We start from the raw sequence: 19,074 nt of genomic DNA, 5'->3' as shown, positions 1-19,074 counted from the left end.
GCCCACTAAATATGAATGAATGATGGCCTTGTAGCTCCCAAGCGCTTAGCACAGTGCTGTGCCCACCAGTAACCGCCCACTAAATACGAGTGAATGAATGAATGATGGCCTTGTAGCTCCCAAGCGCTTAGCACAGTGCTGTGCACACAAGTAAACGCCCACTAAATATGAATGAATGATGGCCTTGTAGCTCCCAAGCGCTTAGCACAGTGCTGTGCCTGCCAGTAAACGACCACTAAATACCACTGAATGAATGAATGATGGCCTTGTAGCTCCCAAGCGCTTAGCACAGTGCTGTGCACACAAGTAAACGCCCACTAAATATGAATGAATGATGGCCTTGTAGTTCCCAAGCGCTTAGCACAGTGCTGTGCACACCAGTAAACGCCCACTAAATATGAATGAATGAATGAATGATGGCCTTGTAGTTCCCAAGCGCTTAGCACAGTGCTGTGCACACAAACGCCCACTGAATACGACTGAATGAATCTATGATGGCCTTGTAGTTCCCAAGCGCCTAGCACAGTGCTGCGCACACAAGTAAACCACCACTAAATATGAATGAATGATGGCCTTGTAGCTCCCAAGCGCTTAGCACAGTGCTGTGCACACCAGTAAACGCCCACTAAATACCACTGAAAGAATGAATGATGGCCTTGTAGCTCCCAAGCGCTTAGCACAGTGCTGTGCACACAAGTAAACGCCCACTAAATATGAATGAATGATGGCCTTGTAGTTCCCAAGCGCTTAGCACAGTGTTGTGCACCCCAGTAAACGCCCACCAAATACGACTGAATGAATGAATGATGGCCTTTTAGCTCCCAAGTGCTTAGCACAGTGCTGTGCACACCAGTAAACGCTCACTAAATGCGACTGAATGAATGAATGATGGCCCTGTAGTTCCCAAGCGCTTAGCATCAATACGGTGGAATGAATGAATGAATACTAGGCGGCGGGCGGGTCGGGTCGGAGTGCGCATGCCCGAGCGCGGCCGCCCCCCCCCTTCCGCGTGTGCGGGCGTGCGTGCGCGGTGACGTCACGACGCCGTGCGTGCCCCTGCGTCGGCAGCCGAGGAGACCCCGTGCGGAGCTGCCAACGCCCCGGCCGAGAAGGGGAGGTGAGCGAGGGCCCGGGCCTGGGCCTCCTTGGGTGGGGGTGGGGGTGGGGGAAAGGTCAGCGACCTCTGACCTCTGACCCCGGGGGGTTTGGGGGGCAACGGCTCCGTCACCCCCAACCCACCCCGGGGCCGGGAAGGGGGAAACCAGCGGGGCCCACCCCAGCCTGGGCGGGGAGGAACCCATTGGGGGCCATTCCTTCCTCCCCATCGCCTTACTTCCTTCCCCTCAGCTCCTCTATAGATGCTTGGACACATTTATTACTCCATTTATTTTACTTGTCCGTACTTACTATTCCATTTATTTTACCTGCTGACCATGTTTTGTTGTCCCCCTTTTAGACTGTGAGCCCACTGTTGGGTAGGGACCCTCCCTATGTGGGGCCCAATCCCCTCCCTCCTCCCCATCGCCTTACTTCCTTCCCCTCAGCTCCTCTATAGATGCTTGGACACATTTATTACTCCATTTATTTCACTTGTCCGTACTTACTATTCCATTTATTTGATCTGGTGACCATGTTTTGTTGTCCCCCTTCTAGACTGTGAGCCCGCTGTTGGGTAGGGACCGTCCCTATGTGTGGCCCACTTGGACTTCCCAAGCGCTTAGTACGGTGCTCTGCACACAGGAAGCGCTCAATAAATACGATTGAATGAATGAATGACTACTGAGAGTTCACCTCCTCCAGGAGGCCTTTCCAGACTGATTCCCCTTCTTCCTCTCCCCCTCCCCATCGCCTTACCTCCTCCCCTCATCTCCTCTATATATGCTTGGACACATTTATTACTCCATTGATTTTACTTGTCCATACTTACTATTCCATTTATTTTACCTGCTGACCATGTTTTGTTGTCCCCCTTCTAGACTGTGAGCCCGCTGTTGGGTAGGGACCCTCCCTATGTGGGGCCCAATCCCCTCCTTCCTCCCCATCGCCTTACCTCCTTCCCCCCAGCTCCTCTATGTATGCTTGGACACATTTATTACTCTCTTTATTTTACTTGTCAATACTTACTATTCCATTTATTTTATCTGGTGACCATGTTTTGTTGTCCCCCCTCTAGACTGTGAGCCCGCCGTTGGGTAGGGACCGTCCCTATGTGTGGCCCACTTGGGCTTCCCAAACGCTTAGTACGGTGCCCTGCACACAGGAAGCGCTCAATAAATACGATTGAATGAATGAATGAATACTGAGAGCTCACCTCCTCCAGGAGGCCTTTCCAGACTGATTCCCCTTCTTCCTCTCCCCCTCCCTATCGCCTTACCTCCTCCCCTCAGCTCCTTTATAGATGCTTGGACACATTTATTACTCCATTTATTTTACTTGTCCGTACTTACTATTCCATTTATTTTATCTGCTGACCATGTTTTGTTGTTCCCCTTCTAGACTGTGAGCCCGCTGTTGGGTAGGGACCCTCCCTATGTGGGGCCCAGTCCCCTCCCTCCTCCCCATCGCCTTACCTCCTTCCCCTCAGCTCCTTTATAGATGCTTGGACACATTTATTACTCTATTTATTTCACTTGTCCGTACTTACTATTCCATTTATTTTATCTGGTGAACATGTTTTGTTGTCCCCCATCTAGACTGTGAGCCTGCTGTTGGGTAGGGACCGTCTCTGTGTGGCCAACTTGGGCTTCCCAAGCGCTTAGTACGGTGCTCTGCACACAGGAAGTGCTCAATAAATACGATTGAATGAATGAATGACTACTGAGAGATCACCTCCTCCAGGAGGCCTTCCCAGACTGATTCCCCTCCTTCCTCCCCCCCTCCCCATCGCCTTACCTCCTTCCCCTCAGCTCCTCTATCTATGCTTGGACACATTTATTACTCTCTTTATTTTTCTTGTCCATACTTACTATTCCATTTATTTTATCTGGTGAACGTGTTTTGTTGTCCCCCTTATAGACTGTGAGCCCGCTGTTGGGTAGGGACCGTCTCTGTGTGGCCCACTTGGGCTTCCCAGGCGCTTAGTACGGTGCTCTGCACACAGGAAGCACTCAATAAATACTATTGAATGAATGAATAAATACGATTGAATGAATGATTGAGTGAATGAGGCCTGCTGAGGCCTTGGGCTACGGGGAGGATGTCGAGGGCCCCGGGGGACCGGCTTAGAGCTCATGGGGGCCAGCTCTCCTAATTCTATTTATGTTATTTTGTTAATATGTTTTGTTGTCTGTCTCCCCCTTCTAGACTGTGAGCCCGCGGTTGGGTAGGGACCGTCTCCGTGTGTTGCCAACTTGTACTTCCCAAGCACTTAGTACAGTGCTCTGCACACAGGAAGCGCTCAATAAATACGATTGAATGAATGACTGCTGAGAGCTCACCTCCTCCAGGAGGCCTTCCCAGACTGATTCCCCCCCTTCCTCTTCCCGCCATCCCCCCCCACCCGCCGCCTTACCTCCTTCCCCACAGCACCTGTATATATGCTTGTACAGATTTATTACTCTATTTTACTTGTCCATATTTACTATTCGATTTATCTCATTTGGTGAACATGTTTTGTTGTCCTTCTCCCCCTTCTAGACTGTGAGCCCACTGTTGGGTAGGGACCGTCTCTATATGTTGCCAACTTGTACTTCCCAAGCGCTTAGCACGGTGCTCTGCACACAGGAAGCGCTCAATAAATATGATTGAATGAATGAATGACTACTGAGAGCTCACCTCCTCCAGGAGGCCTTCCCAGACTGATTCCCCTCCTTCCTCTCCCCCCATCTCCCCTGCCTTACCTCCTTCCCCTCCCCACAGCACCTGTATATATGTTTGTACAGATTTATTACTCTATTTTACTTGTCCATATTTTCTATTCTATTTATTTTATTTGGGTAATATGTTTTGTTTTGTTGTCTGTCTCCCCCTTCTAGACTGTAAGCCCGCTGTTGGGTAGGGACCGTCTCTATGTGTGGCCAACGTGTACTTCCCAAGCGCTTAGTACAGTGCTCTGCACACAGTAAGCGCTTAATAAATCCGATTGAATGAATGAATGAGGCCTGCTTGGGGGGCTAAGGGGAGGAAGTCAGGGGTCCTGGGGGACGAGCTGATGGGGCCCACCCTGAAGGCAGGAATTGGGGGCAGAGGGGACCTCTCTGTCAATCAGTCAATCAATCAATCATATTTATCGAACACTTACTGTGTGCAGAGCACTGTACTAAGCGCTTGGGAAGTACAGGCTGGCAACATACAGAGGCAGTCCCTACCCAACAACGGGCTCACAGTCTAGAAGGGGGAGACAGAGAACAAAACCAAACATACTAACAAAATAAAATAAATAGAATAGATAGGTACAAGTAAAATAAATAAATAAATAAATAGAGTGATAAATATGTTAAAACATATATACAAGTGCTGTGGGGAAGGGAAGGAGGTAAGATGGGGGGATGGAGAGGGGGACGAGGGGGAGAGGAAGAAAGGGGCTCAGTCTGGGTCTCTACTTGTTGTCTGTCTCCCCCTTTCATTCAATCGTATTTATTGAGCGCTTACTGTGTGCAGAGCACTGTACAGAGAAGCAGCGTGGCTCCGTGGAAAGAGCCCTGGCTTTGGAGTCCGAGGTCATGGGTTCGAATGCCGGCTCCGCCACTTGTCAGCTGTGTGACTTTGGGCGAGTCACTTCACTTCTCTGGGCCTCAGTTCCCTCATCTGGAAAATGGGGATTAAGATGGTGAGCCCCCCGTGGGACAACCTGATCACCTTGTAACCTCCCCAGCACTTAGAACAGTGCTTTGCACATAGTAAGCGCTTAATGCCGTTATTATTATTATTATTATTATTATTACTAAGCGCTTGGGAAGTCCAAGTTGGCAACATCTAGAGATGACCCCTACCCCACAACGGGCTCACAGGCTAGAAGGGGGAGACAGACAATCGCATTGGTGGTTCAGTGGTACAGTTCTCCCCCTTTTGGACCCTGGTGCCATTGTGGGGTAGGGATTGGCCCCAAAGAACAGTGCTTTGCACATAGTAAGCGCTTAACAAATGCTATTATTATTATTATTATTATTATTATTATTATTATCCCTCTCTGTGGCTGACTTGTCCTTCCCAAACGCTCAGTGCAGTGCCCTGCACATAGTCAGCACAGTGGACTGAATGAATGATGAGAAGGGAGACCATTCATTCATTCAGTCGTGGGGGTGGGTGAGGGGGTGGGCTGGCAAAGGGAGAAAGGAAGGAGGGCACACCCACCCACCTATTCATTCACTCAATCGTATTTTTTTGGTGGCATTTATTAATAATATAATAATAATAATTATTATTATTTATTATTTATTACTATGTGCCAAGCACTGTTCTAAGCGCTGGGGAGGTTACAAGGTAATCAGGTTGTCCCCCATGGGGCTCGCAGGCTTAATCCCCATTTCACAGATGAGGGAACTGAGGCCCAGAGAAGTTAAGTGACTTCCCCAAAGTCACACAGCTGACAATTGCATGGCTCAGTGGAAAGAGCACGGGCTTTGGAGTCAGAGGTCAGGGGTTCAGATTCCTGCTCCGCTGTCAGCTGTGTGACTTTGGGCAGGTCACTGTGCCTCAGTTCCCTCATCTGTAAAATGGGGATTAAAACTGTGAGCCCCCTGTGGGACAACTTGATCACCTTGTAATCTCCCCAATCAATCAATCGTATTTATTGAGCGCTTACTATGTGCAGATAAAACAGTGCTTTGCACATAATAAGCGTTTAAGAAATACTATTATTATTATTGGCGGATTGGGATTTGAACCCGTGACCTCTGACTCCAAAGCCTGTGCTCTTTCCACTGAGCCACGCTGCTTCTCTGCAGTGCTCTGCACATAGTAAGCACTCAGTAAATACGATTGATTGATTCTCTAGTAATAATATTTGTTAAGCGCTTACTATGTGCCAGGCACTCTTCCAAGCGCTGGGGTAGATACAAGGGAATCAGGTTGTCCCCCGTGGGGCTCACAGTCCTTATCCCCCTTTTACAGATGAGAGAACTGAGGCACAGAGAACTTAAGTGACTTGCCCAGGGTCCCACAGCAGACCAGTGTTTATTGAGCGCCGACTGTGTGCAGAGCACTGGACTAAGCGCTTGGGAAGTACAAATGGGCAGCAGACGGTCCCGACCCCAAAGCGGGCTCCCGGCCTAGAAGGGGGAGACAGACCACAAAACAGGTAGCCGGGTGTCAATACCATCGGGATAAATGGAATTATAGCTATAGACACAGCATTCGCAAAATAGAGTGATAAATATGTGCAAACAGACGCCGGTGCTGTGGGGAGGGCAAGGAGGAAGGGCAGAGGGAGGGAGGGAGGGGACGGCCTGCCTCGCCTCTAGGCCTCATTGCCCTTGGACTCGGGGTGGGGGGCTCCTCCCCGCCTTCCTCCTCCTCCCCGCCTTCCTCCTCCTCCCCGCCTTCCTCCTCCTCCCCGCCTTCCTCCTCCCCCTCCTCCTCCATCCTCCCCCTTCCTCCTCCCCCTTCCTCCTCCTCCATCCTCCTCCCCTTCCTCCTCCCCCCTTCCTCCTCCCCTACCCCTCCTCCTCCATCCTCCCCTACCCCTCCTCCTCCATCCTCCTCTACCCCTCCTCCTCCATCCTCCTCCCCTTCCTCCCTTCCCCCTCTTCCTCCTCCTCTTCCTCCTCCCCTTCCCCCTCCTCCCTTTCCCCTTCCCCCTCCTCCTTCTCCTCTTCCCCCTCCTCCTTCTCCCCTTCCCCCCTCCCCCTTTCCCCCTCCTCCCCCTTTCCCCCTCCTCCCCCTCCTTCCCTCTTCTTCCCCCTCCTCCTCTCTCCCCTTCCTCTCCCCCTCCTCCCCTTCCTCTCCCCCTCCTCCCCTTCCTCTCCCCCTCCTCCCCTCCCTCTCCCCCTTCCCTCCCCCTCCTCCCCTTCCTTGCCCCTCCCCCTCCTCTCCCCTTCCCTCCCCCCTCCTCTCCCCTTCCCTCCCCCCTCCTCCCCTCCCTCTCCCCCTCCTCCCCTCCCTCTCCCCCTCCTCCCCTCCCTCTCCCCCTCCTCCCCTCCCCCTCCTCCTCCTCCCCTCCCTCTCCCCCTCCTCCCCTCCCTCTCCCCCTCCTCCCCTCCTCCCCTTCCCCCTCCCTCCTCCCTCCTCCCCCCTTCCCTCCCCCCTCCTCTCCCCTTCCCTCCCCCCTCCTCCCCTCCCTCTCCCCCTCCCCCCTTCCCTCCCCCCTCCTCTACCCTTCCCTCCCCCCTCCTCTCCCCCTCCTCCCCCTTCCTCTCCCCCTCCTCCCCCCTTCCTCTCCCCCCTTCCTCTCCCCCCTCCCCTTCCTCCCTCTCCCCCTCCTCCCCTTCCTCTCCCCCTTCCTCTCCCCTTCCCTCCCCCTTCCTCTCCCCCTCCTCCCCTTCCTCTCCCCCTCCTCCCCTTCCTCTCCCCCTCCTCCCCTTCCTCTCCCCCTCCTCCCTTTTCTCTTCCCCCTCCTCCCCTTTCTCTTCCCCCTCCCCCCCTTTCTTTCCCCCCTTCCTCTCCCCCTCCTCCCTTTTCTCTTCCCCCTCCTCCCCTTTCTCTTCCCCCTCCTCCCCTTTCTTTCCCCCCCTTCCTCTCCCCCTCCTCCCCTTTCCCTCCCTCTCCTCCCCTTTCTCTTCCTCCCCCTCCCCCTTCCCTCCCCCTCCTCTCCCTCCTCCCCTCCTCCCCTTCCCCCTCCCTCCTCCCTCCTCCCCCCTCCCCGCCGGGGCCGGTCCTTCCTGGACCTGGGCCTTCCTGCCGGTTGGTTGCGGGCCTGGGCCTCGGGCCTCGGCGGACATTTTGCAGGGCAGAGCAGAGCAGGGCAGGGCCGGCAGGTGCCTCCTCCTCCCCCTCCCCTCGCCCTGTAGAGAAGCAGCGTGGCTCAGTGGAAAGAGCCCGGCCTTGGGAGTCAGAGGTCGTGGGTTCGAATCCCGCCTCCGCCACTCGTCAGCTGGGGGACGTTGGGCAAGTCACTTCGCTTCTCTGCGCCTCAGTGCCCGCAACCCAGCTTTTTGCACATAGTAAGTGCTTAGTAAATGCCATCATCATTATTATTATTATTTATAAAATGAATCCACTGTTGGGTAGGGACCGTCTCTCTATGTTGCCCACTTGTGCTTCCCAAGTGCTTAGCACAGTGCCCTGCGCACAGTAAGCGCTCAATAAATACGATTGAATGAATGAATAAAATGGGGATGAAGATTGGGAACCCCCCCGTGGGACAACCTGATCACCTTGTATCCTCACCAGTGCTTAGAACAGTGCTTTGCGCATAGTAAGTGCTTAACAAGTGCCATCATTATTATCATTCAGTACAGTGCTCTGCACACAGTAAGCGCTCAGTAAATATGATTGATTAATTAGTCATTCAGTCATATTTATTAAGCGCTTACTGTGTGCAGAGCACTGGACTCCTCTGTGCCCCAGTGACCTCATCTGGAAAATGGGGATGAAGACTGTGTGTCCCATGTGGGACAACCTGATGACGTTGTAATAATAATAATGATTCATTCATTCATTCAATCGTATTTATTGAGCGCTTGCTTTGTGCAGAGCACTGTACTAAGCCCTTGATTGCATTTGTTAAGCGCTTACTAGGGGCAAAGCACCGTTCTATCCCCCCAGCGCTTAGAACAGAGCTTGGCACATAGTAAGCGCTTAACAAAATGCCATTATTATTATTATTTCTTCGGCTCATCCTCCCTGATTCGTCGCAGCAACCATATTTCGCCCCGTGCCCCGTTTTTCCTCCTAAACCCCGCCAGAAACCGCAGGCCCGGAGCTTGCCCGAGCCCAGTGGGCCACATTTTCCTTGTCCTTTATTTAGTCGAAGTGCCAGAGAAAGGCAGGGTGGAAGATTACGTCATGCCACTCCAAGGGGGGAGTGTTTGTGTGAGAGTGTTAACTCCTACGAGTCAGGTTTTGCCGGTAATAATAATAATAATAATGATGATGGCATTTATTAAGCGCTTACTATGTGCAAAGCACTGCTCTAAGCGGTGGGGAGGTTACAAGGTGATTCAGTTTCTTCTCCCTTGCTAAGGGCTGCTATTTTGAACACCAATAATCCGCTCTGCGAATTGATTCCAATGAGACAGTGTGAAATGTGAATAAGGGCACATTTCAGGAGTTTTCGGCCTGTTAATGTTTGTAGTTCTAGATTAACTTTTGGCCTTAGCCCGGAATTTATTTTACAGAAGAGTAGTTTTTCAGCGGCCCCAGGTTGGGTAGGGACCGTCTCTGTATGTTGCCAATTTGTGCTTCCCAAGCGCTTAGCACAGTGCTCTGCTCACAGTAAGTGCTCAATAAATACGATTGAATGACTGAATGAATACTAAGAAAAAAAAACCTCATTTCAAAGTGCGTTGGGAAAAAAACAATAGGAATTGTCGACCTGCTTTTTTCTTGGTCATAAAGTCACCAACACCGGCAGGGTGCAGTTCTAGCTTTTGAAAATGGTTCTAAAACAATTGAGAGATAATAATAATAATAATGGCATTTATTAAGCGCTTACTATGTGCAAAGCACTGTCCTAAGCACTGGGGAGGTTACAGAGTGATCCGGTTGTCCCACGGGGGGCTTACAGTCTTAATCCCTATTTTACAGATGAGGGAACTGTGTAATACTTGTTTGCAAGTACAGTCACCTCATGCTGGAACAAGTAATTTTCTTTTGTTGCCTCTCTGTGTGAAGAGAACAGCTTGGATTCATTCTTGGGAAATAACTTTAAGAAGGGGCAAGTTTTAATTTTGGTGTAAACTGAAACATGCCATACTTTGAGGCTTCATCCAAATTTTTTGCATTAGCAATAGCAGTGAAGGAGATGTATTTAACCTGTTAGGATTGTTAAATTGCACTTGTAATTTAAGTTCATGCAGGGGCCCTGGAACTCATTTGCAGCAAATGGTATCTTATTTCAGGAACATTTTAAATGGGAGCCCTACCTATTAGTATAACTTTTCTTGACTGACAAAAATCATGCCTGCCAAAACTATGGATGTAGATATTTATTTTTAGAAAAGCAGTGAAACAGCTTTGAGCTTTAGTAGTAATAAGCAGCATGGCCTAGTGGAAAGATCCTGGGCATCAGAACCTGGGTTCTAATCCTGGCTCTGCCAATCAATCAATCGTATTTATTGAGCGCTTACCGTGTGCAGAGCACTGTACTAAGCGCTTGGGAAGTACAAGTTGGCAACATATAGAGGCGGTCCCTACCCAACAGTGGGCTCACAGTCTGCTGTGTGAGCTTGGGAAAGGCACTTCTCTGCCTCAGTTTCCTCCTCTGCAAAATAGGGATTCAGTGCCTGCCTCCCTCCTACTTGAGCCCCAAGTGGGACCCGATTAAGTTGTATCTATCCCAACACTCAGTACAGGGCTTGGCACATATTAAGTGCTTAACAAGTAGCACAGTTTTCAAACTTCAGTTATCAGTTGACCAGTTATTTTCAAATTGTTTAGTCTAGGCCTGAAAAATTGCTTTCTCTTGTTCTTTCTGTGGAAAAAAAAAATGACACCTGCAGGTTGTTGCTGTGCCAGTAATTGTGCTAGGAAACTTTTTTTTTTGTTGTGCAGAAGTAATTGAGGCAGTTCACAACTCCCACAATGCAGAAAGCCGTGCAGTTGCACAGCAATAATCCAGAGTCAGACAGTTTAGGGCATTTGTAAAATCCCTGTAATTTGTAAAATTGTAAATTTAAAATTTAAAATTTAAATTTAAATTAAATTAAATTTAAATTTAAATTTTAAAATTTTACAAATTTTACAAATTTGTAAAATTGGTAGCTCTCGCGGGGACTATTGGAGCCTGGTAATTTTCTAACTTTTAAAACAAGACTGAATCTCAGGCCTTTCAGTAAAATATTCCAGGAATTGACCTGCGAGTGAATGTTTTACTTTAGATAATTGTGCAACTACTGTACTTTTGAAATGATTAAACCAAGGAGATAGGTTAAACCAAGAGCAATCAGGTGGAAATGTTGGGAATATTACTTGCTCCCTGCCTATCTGGGAAATACTGAGAGTTGTCCTTTTTGGGAATTAAGCACAAGGTGTTTTATAGAAAATGCGCTAAATAAATTCTCCCCTGATTCTGTTCTTTAAGTGTTTGAACTGGAGTCCTGTCCTATTTTTTTTTTTTCTCCTCTTCAAGGAAAGGAGGCGAGAGTTAAGTAGAAGGCCCTTTTTGTGGCTGGGATTTTAGCTTTGTCGGGCTTGTAAAATAATCTGTTAATAATAATAATAATAATAGCATTTATTAAGCGCTTACTATGTGCAGAGCACTCTTCTAAGCGCTGGGGAGGTTACAAGGTGATGAGGTTGTCCCACGGGGGGCTCACCGTCTTAATCTCCATTTTCCAGATGAGGTAACTGAGGCCCAGAGAAGCTAAGTGACTTGCCCAGAGTCACACAGCTGACAAGTGGGAGAGCTGGGATTTGAACCCATGACCTCCGACTCCAAAGCCCGGGCTCTTGCCACTGAGCCACGCTGCTTCTCCGACTATTAGCTTTTTCTCAGGTGGGGTTTTTTCTGAATGACATTTTCTTCCAAGCTCTTTTGAGCATATTGAGCTTACCTCGAAAATATTCTCACTTAGCCCGTGTGCAGAGTAATCAGTCAGTGGTATTACTCTATTTATTTAACTTGTACATATCTATTCTATTTATTTTATTTTGTTAATATGTTTTAATTTTGTTAATATGTTTTATTTTTGTTAATATGTTTTAATTTTATTAATATGTTTTATTTTGTTAATATGTTAATCTGTCTCCCCCTTCTAGACTGTGAGCCCACTGTTGGGTAGGGACTGTCTCTATATGTTGCCAGTTTGTACTTCCCAAGCGCTTAGTACAGTGCTCTGCACATAGTAAGCGCTCAATAAATACGATTGACGATGATGATGATGTTGGGTAAGGACTGTTTCTATATGTTGACAACTTGTACTTCCCAAGTGCTTAGTATCGTGCTCTGCACACAGTAAGCGTTCAATAAATACAATTGATTGGTATTTGCTTACTCTGTGGAGCACTCTACTAAGTACTTTACATGCTCCCTGCCCACCAGGAGCTACCTATTCGAAGTGATAGAAAATAATGCACAGGGGAGTTACAGATAGATAGGCCCCTGGTTCTCAAGGGGTCTAAGAAAGTGAGGAGGCTGGTTACAGGTGCATAAAGGAGAGCTGAAACAATCATCATCATCATCAATCGTATTTATTGAGCGCTTACTATGTGCAGAGCACTGTACTGAGCGCTTGGGAAGTACAAATTGGCAACATATAGAGACAGTCCCCACCCAACAGTGGGCTCACAGTCTAAAAGGGGGAGACAGAGAACAAAACCAAACATACTAACAAAATAAAATAAATAGAATAGACATGTACAAATAAAATAAATAAATAAATAAATAGAGTAAAAAACAATAAAACCAGTACAGCACCATGAGGCAAGGACAGACACCCCAAATAAGGCACCTTTCCTGTTTTGTACCTTTCCCCTTCTATCCTCATTCCCTGGGTCATTTGGCTGTCCATGTTGCACCAATAATACCTAATTGATAGCTGGGAATCTTTGGAACATAATTATCCCCGCCTGTTTGAGAAATAATGAATTGTCCCTGATTCCATTTGTTGTCCAGACGTATGTGTGCACATGCTCTATCTTGCCAGATGCCTTTAACAGCATGTCAGACTCAACATGACAAAGCTCAGACTTCATCATACTTCCTCAACCCTCCCACCCCCAGCCCTTTAACTCCTTCAAACTCTCCCCTTTCCCATGATCATACAAATCATGCCTCTTGTTCTTCCAGGCGTGATCTCTGAATTTTTAGTTGCAAAACTGTCTAGTTTTTCCTTGCACAACATTTTAAGTGATGTTTTTCGCTAACCCCAAATCCAAACTGTAGTTTTCTTGAGTTAAGCCATCTTTTTCTCCACCAATCTTCATCTCTGGTCTTTAAGTATTCAGTCCTGGTGCTTTTTTTCCTGAGGTTATCCTTCTTTCCTGCCACATTCATTCATTCAATCGTATTTATTGAGCACTTACTGGGGACAGAGCACTATACTAAGCGCTTGGGAAGTACAAGTCGGTAACATATAGAGACGGTCCCTACCCAACAGTGGGCTCACAGTCTAGAAGGGGGAGACAGAGCCTGGGAGACCCTTGTGCTAGTTTTAGTCCCTGCCATTTGACTGTAAGCTCTCAAGTGCTTAGTACAGTGCGCTGCATACAGTAGGCACTCAGTAAATACCATTGGTTGATGTGACCGTGGGCAAATGAACGTTTGTGCCCCAGTTTCCTGATGGGTAAAAAGGATATAAAATGCCTGTTCTCCCACCCTCTGAGAGTCTCAGCCCAGGGAGGGACAGGGACTGTATCCCATCTAATTACCTTATAATAATAATAATAATAATGATGGCATTTATTAAGCGCTTACTATGTGCAAAGCACTGTTCTAAGCACTGGGTAGGTTACAAGGTGATCAGGTGTCCCACGGGGGGATCACAGTCTTAATCCCCATTTTACAGATGAGGTAATTGAGGCACAGAGAAGTTAAGTGACTTGCCCAAAGTCGCAGCGTGGCTCAGTGGAAAGAGCCCGGGCTTTGGAGTCAGGGGTCATGGGTTCAAATCCCGGCTCTGCCAATTGTCAGCCGTGTGACTTTGGGCAAGTCACTTAACTTCTCTCAGTTCCCTCATCTGTAAAATGGGGATGAAGACTGTGAGCCCCCCGTGGGACAACCTGATCTCCTTGTAGTCTCCCCAGCACTTAGTACAGTGCTTTGCACATAGTGCTTAATAAATACTATTATAATTTTTATTAATTGGCAGAGTGGGATTTGAACCCGTGACCTCTGACTACAAAGCCCATGCTCTTTCCACTGAGCCGCGCTGCTTCCTAGCCCAGCTTTTAGAAAGGTGCTTAATAAGACCATAATACATTAATATATTCTCTTATTGTTATTTGGCCTCCATTTCGAGCCCTCCATGATTTTCCTTCATCCACGTCCTCATTTATTTTCTTCTCTCCCTTCTCTTCTACATGGCTGAGAAGCAGCGTGGCTCAGTGGAAAGAGCGCGGGCTTTGGAGTCAGAGGTCATGGGTTCAAATCTCGGCTCTGCCAATTGTCAGCTGTGTGACTTTGGGCAAGCCACTTCACTTCTCTGGGCCTCAGTTCCCTCATCGGTAAAATGGGGATTGAGGCTGTGAGCCCCCCGTGGGACAACCTGATCGCCTTGTAACCTCCCCAGCGCTTAGAACAGTGCTTTGCACGTAGTAAGCGCTTAATAAATGCCATTATTATTATTATTATTCTAAACTGAAGAATCCTGCTGAGACTGTCTCACTCTTTTCAGTCCTCAGAGCACGGGACAGCAAGCTCAGTATCTCTCCTAATCTCCCAACTTCCCTCAGGCCATTTTGAGAGAGGCCTTTAAATCTCGAGATCAGTCCCATTCCTCCCTTAACATTCCCCATTATTTTAAATCTCGTGATCGGTCCCATTCCTCCCTTGACATTCCACATTATTTTAAAACTACCCCAAAAAGGCCCTCCGAAGAGATATCTCTGTTCTGTCGTAGTTTATTGTGCGCTGTAGGGCAGGAAAGGAATGCTGCTTACACGATCTCTCCACTCTTAGCATCTTTCAGGCATTCCAGGACAGTTTCCAGGGACGGACAGGCTCTGTTGCTCCAAGATGGCAGCAGGCAGGCAATCAATCAATCATATTTATTGAGCGCTTACTGTGTGCAGAGCACTGTACTAAGCGCTTGGGAAGCACAAGTTGGCAACCTATAGAGACGGTCCCTAGGCAACATAGCCCAGTGTGGAGGTGGGATCCAGGAGACGTGGGTTCTAGTTTGGACTAAGCCTTTTTGGATGACCATGGGCAAGTCACTTAACCCTTCTGCGTTTCAGTTTCTTCATCTGTAAAATAAGGGGATGGGATCCCTGCTGTTCCCATCTTTTCGGTGAGGCCTTGTGATGGGACAATGACTCTGAGAGATAATAATAATAATAATGGCATTTATTAAGCGCTTACTATGTGCAAAGCACTGTTCTAAGCACCAGGGAGGTTACAAGGTGATCAGGTTGTCCCACGGGGGGCTCACAGTCTTAATCCCCATTTTACAGATGAGAGAACTGAGGCACAGAGAAGTGAAGTAACTTGCTCAAAGTCACACAGCTGACAGTTGGCGGAGCCGGGATTTGAACCCCTGACCTCTGACTCCAAAGCCCGGGCTCTATCCACTGAGCCACGCTGCTTCCCCAAGATCTGATTAGCTTGTCTACTGCATTGCTTAGCACAGTATTTAGCACATAGTAAGTGCCTAACAAAAAGCAGTGTTGTTTAAAGCAACAAGACACCATTTTGATTTTTTGGCAGATTATTTATAAACCACAAAGGAAGAGACTATTCATCTTTAGGGCTGAGTGGGAGTTTGCAAGGGAAATTGCACACAGAATATCTTACTGACTGTAAATTAGGGTTGGGGTGAAACGGTGAATTTAATGGTGAAAGAAAATGGTTGTTTTCACAAGTGACAAGTACATTTAAAAAAAAGCTAGGTGCAGCTGGTGTAACAGTTCTTCCTCTGAAAAAATACCTTTTTTTGTCCCACAGTACACTGATGTGTCCTTAACTCATTTATCCTGGAGATGGACGGCCCACTTAATTCTACTAAAATTGCCTATTACAATGCTTTGACATCTGACTGTGAGCCCACTGTTGGGTAGGGACCTGCTCTATATGTTGTCAACTTGTACTTCCCAAGTGCTTAGTACAGTGCTGTGCACACAGTAAGCGCTTAATAAATACGATTGAATGAATGACAGCAGTCATCTGATGAATGTATTCTCTGCTTTCCCATCACTCTGACTTGATTCCTTGCTCAGACCTGTCTATGAGGCCAAGTTACAAAGGCAACAGGGCTACATTTTTCAGGGCCATTCTGTTGGTTAGGAAGTCATGTCATCTATTTAACTAGAACACGCACCGAAAACTGTGATCTTTTTGTAGCAGAGAGCATTTTACACTCAGTAAATGAATTGGAGAGAGAAAAGGTATAAGAAAAATCAAAGAAAATGGTGGCATAAAAAATTGTGCTAAGGATATTAGAGGGGAAAAAGAAGTCAGGAAAGAAACCTTATATTAGGTTTCAAATAGCAATCCGTGTTCCCATTGGTCTGCTGAAAGAAACATTGTCCAGTGACAGGTTTTGATTTCATTTTTGCTTGGAAACCTCTGCCCAAAAATGGAGAAAGAGGGAGAAGGGATGAGATTTTTGTTTTAGGCAAAAAAAAAAATCAAATCAAATCAAAATCAAAAAATCAAATCAGCTATTTGTAATTTTAGGAATTTCTTGGATAAAAAGCTTGAGCATGATTACCACCATGATTTTCCACTAAGCCACGCGGCTTCTCGAAGGCTTCTCAGTGGTTCCCACCACAGACCTCCCTCTCCTTTTTTCAGTCTTCTTTCCCCCAGTGGCTTCTTGTGTTTCTCCTCTGTAGCTTCTTTCTCCCTCCCTCAGCCCGTTCAGTCTTTTTATTCTCTCCTCTTGTTTATTTGTGGCTCTATTGCCGCCCTCTCCTCTCCCAACCATCACCTCACCCCCTGCGTTCCCCTTCAAAGTGGAAACCAGCCAGGCCCCGTTAGAGCAAGTGGGTTGGAGGGGGTGCCATGGCTGGGAGCCAAGGTTGCACCAAATGGACATTATGAAGAAAGGGAAATTCAAAGTAAAAATATTTGAATTGTACATACTTTTACCTGCCAGTCAATTGATGGTATTGAGCGCTTACTACTTGCAGAGTACTGTTTTAAGCACTCGGGAGAGTACAATGCAATAGAATTAGCAGACATATGCCCTGCCCATAAGAATAATAATGATAATGGTATTTGTTAAGCACTTACTATATGCCCACATGTTTTGTTTTGGACTGTGAGCCCCTTATGGTAGAGGGACTGTGTCCAACCTGGTTATTGATAGCTACCCCAGTGCTTAGTAAATTAAATTAAAGGGAATAGTTGAAGTGCTCTTCAAAGTAAATATGAAAGTGTTAAGGAAATATCATGTGGAACCATTCAATCCTATGCTTTTGTCTGTGGAGGGTCTTACCCTTCTAGACTGTGAGCCTGTTGTTGGGTAGGGATCGTCCCTGTATGTGGCCAACTTGTACTTCCCAAGCTCTTAGTACAGTGCTCTGCACACAGTAAGCGCTCAATAAATACATTTGAATGAATGAATGAATATGCCAAGCACTGTTCTAAGCACTGGGGTAGATACAAGGTAATCAGGTTGTCCCACGTGGGGCTCCCAGTCTTAATCCCCCTTTTACAGAGGAGGGAACTGAGGCACGGAGAAATTAAGTGACTTGCGCAAAGTCACACAGCTACACAAGTGGTGGAGTCCTGTATATATGTTTGTACGTATTTATTACTTTATTTTACTTGTACATATCTATTCTATTTATTTTATTTTGTTAGTATGTTTGGTTTTGTTCTCTGTCTCCCCCTTTTAGACTGTGAGCCCACTGTTGGGTAGGGACCGTCTCTATATGTTGCCAACGTGTACTTCCCAAGCGCTTAGTACAGTGCTCTGCACACAGTAAGCGCTCAATAAGTACGATTGATGATGATTAGAACCCATGACCTCCAACTCCCAAGCCCTGGCTCCTTCCATTAAGCCACACTACAACTAGCTATGTGTGGAACCAGAGCATGCAGCCCCCAAAGCCGACCCACTCACGGTGCCTTGTTCTCCAGTCTCCCGCCCTCGACCTGTTGCTCACATCCTCCCCTTGCCTGGAACTTCCTCCCACTTCAAGTTTGGCAGACCACCCATCGCCTGTTTCTAAAGCCCTTCTGATGTCACAACTTCAGGAGGCCTTCCTTCCCTGGTTAATTTCTAATCCCACCCCCTTATTCACTCAGTGGTATTTATTGAGGCCTTATTGTGTGCAGGGCACGGTACTAAGCCTTGGTGAGCATACAATATAACAGAATTGGTAGACACATTCCCTGCCCACAACCTAGCACTGTTGCCCCACCTCTGCCTTTAAAGTACTCAAAGCTCCCTGTAGCATTTTTGTACACATTTTGTAATAACGATGGCATTTATTAAGCGCTTACTATGTGCAAAGCACTGTTCTAAGCTCTGGGGAGGTTACAAGGTGATCAGGTTGTCCCTTGGGGGGCTCACAGTCTTAATCCCCATTTTACAGATGAGGGAACTGAGGCACAGAGAAGTGAAGTGACTTGCCCAAAGTCACACAGCTAAGTGGCGGAGCTGGGGTTTGAACCCATGACCTCTGACTCCAAAGCCCGGGCCCTTTCCACTGAGCCACGCTGCTTCTCACACCTTATTCCGTCACCACTAACTTAGATCCCCTTTTCCTTCTTCCTCCTCTCTGTATTGATTTTAGTGTCTGTTCCCCAGCTTGGTTGTAAATGTTGTCTACTCTCCCATCCACTTAGCGCAGTGCTCTTCACACAGTAAGGGTTCAATAAATACACTGATTGCTTGAACATCATACATGTTCCAGTGCTATTGATTGATCATATAAATACGAGGTGGTGAGGTGAGCCCACTAACCCTCTGCGGAGCACTGCGTTTGTGGCGATTTGAAGATGACATGGTCCAATTCAGGCTGGACTATTTATTGAATTGAAAATTCTCCATTGTAAACTTCATAGGTTTTGGGTCACCCACTGTCGTGGAGTTTGAAATTTGTTCCCCACGACATTCAGAAGTTACCCCTTCTAAGCCTGTACGCTTTCATTTTCATCCGCTTTTAGGGACCCGTACCCATTTTCACATTGCTTTCTTTAAACCATAAACTTGTCTTAGTGTTCAAAATTCTGCCTCTTATTGCTCTGTCCTTGTTAAATGACTGTGAGGTGAAAGGCCTTTCAGACTCATGTAAAATAAAAAGGTGATACAATTTATTTTTAGACAGTTTTTTCTGAAGCTCATCAGTGCTAAAGAAAACAGACAGCTTTTTTTAAAATGGTATTTGTTAAAGCGCTTACTGTGTGCCAGGCACTGTACTAAGCAC

At 47.3% G+C, this 19,074-nt stretch overlaps 1 protein-coding gene across 2 annotated transcripts in view; it reads left to right on the top strand.

The window, feature by feature from the left end:
- Positions 1 to 1,036: 1,036 nt before the first annotated feature.
- The window catches only part of CDC42 (cell division cycle 42), a 62,439-nt gene continuing 44,401 nt past the window's right edge, over positions 1,037 to 19,074 (top strand). For both annotated transcript variants that reach the window (XM_038746263.1, XM_038746264.1), the window contains exon 1: positions 1,037 to 1,117. The gene's annotated coding sequence lies outside the window, so the exon portion shown is untranslated. The remainder of the gene's footprint in view (positions 1,118 to 19,074) is intronic.

Source organism: Tachyglossus aculeatus, chromosome 5 (assembly GCF_015852505.1).
Source record: "Tachyglossus aculeatus isolate mTacAcu1 chromosome 5, mTacAcu1.pri, whole genome shotgun sequence".
Classification (NCBI taxonomy): domain Eukaryota; kingdom Metazoa; phylum Chordata; class Mammalia; order Monotremata; family Tachyglossidae; genus Tachyglossus; species Tachyglossus aculeatus.
This window is presented reverse-complemented; position numbering and strand designations above follow the sequence as displayed.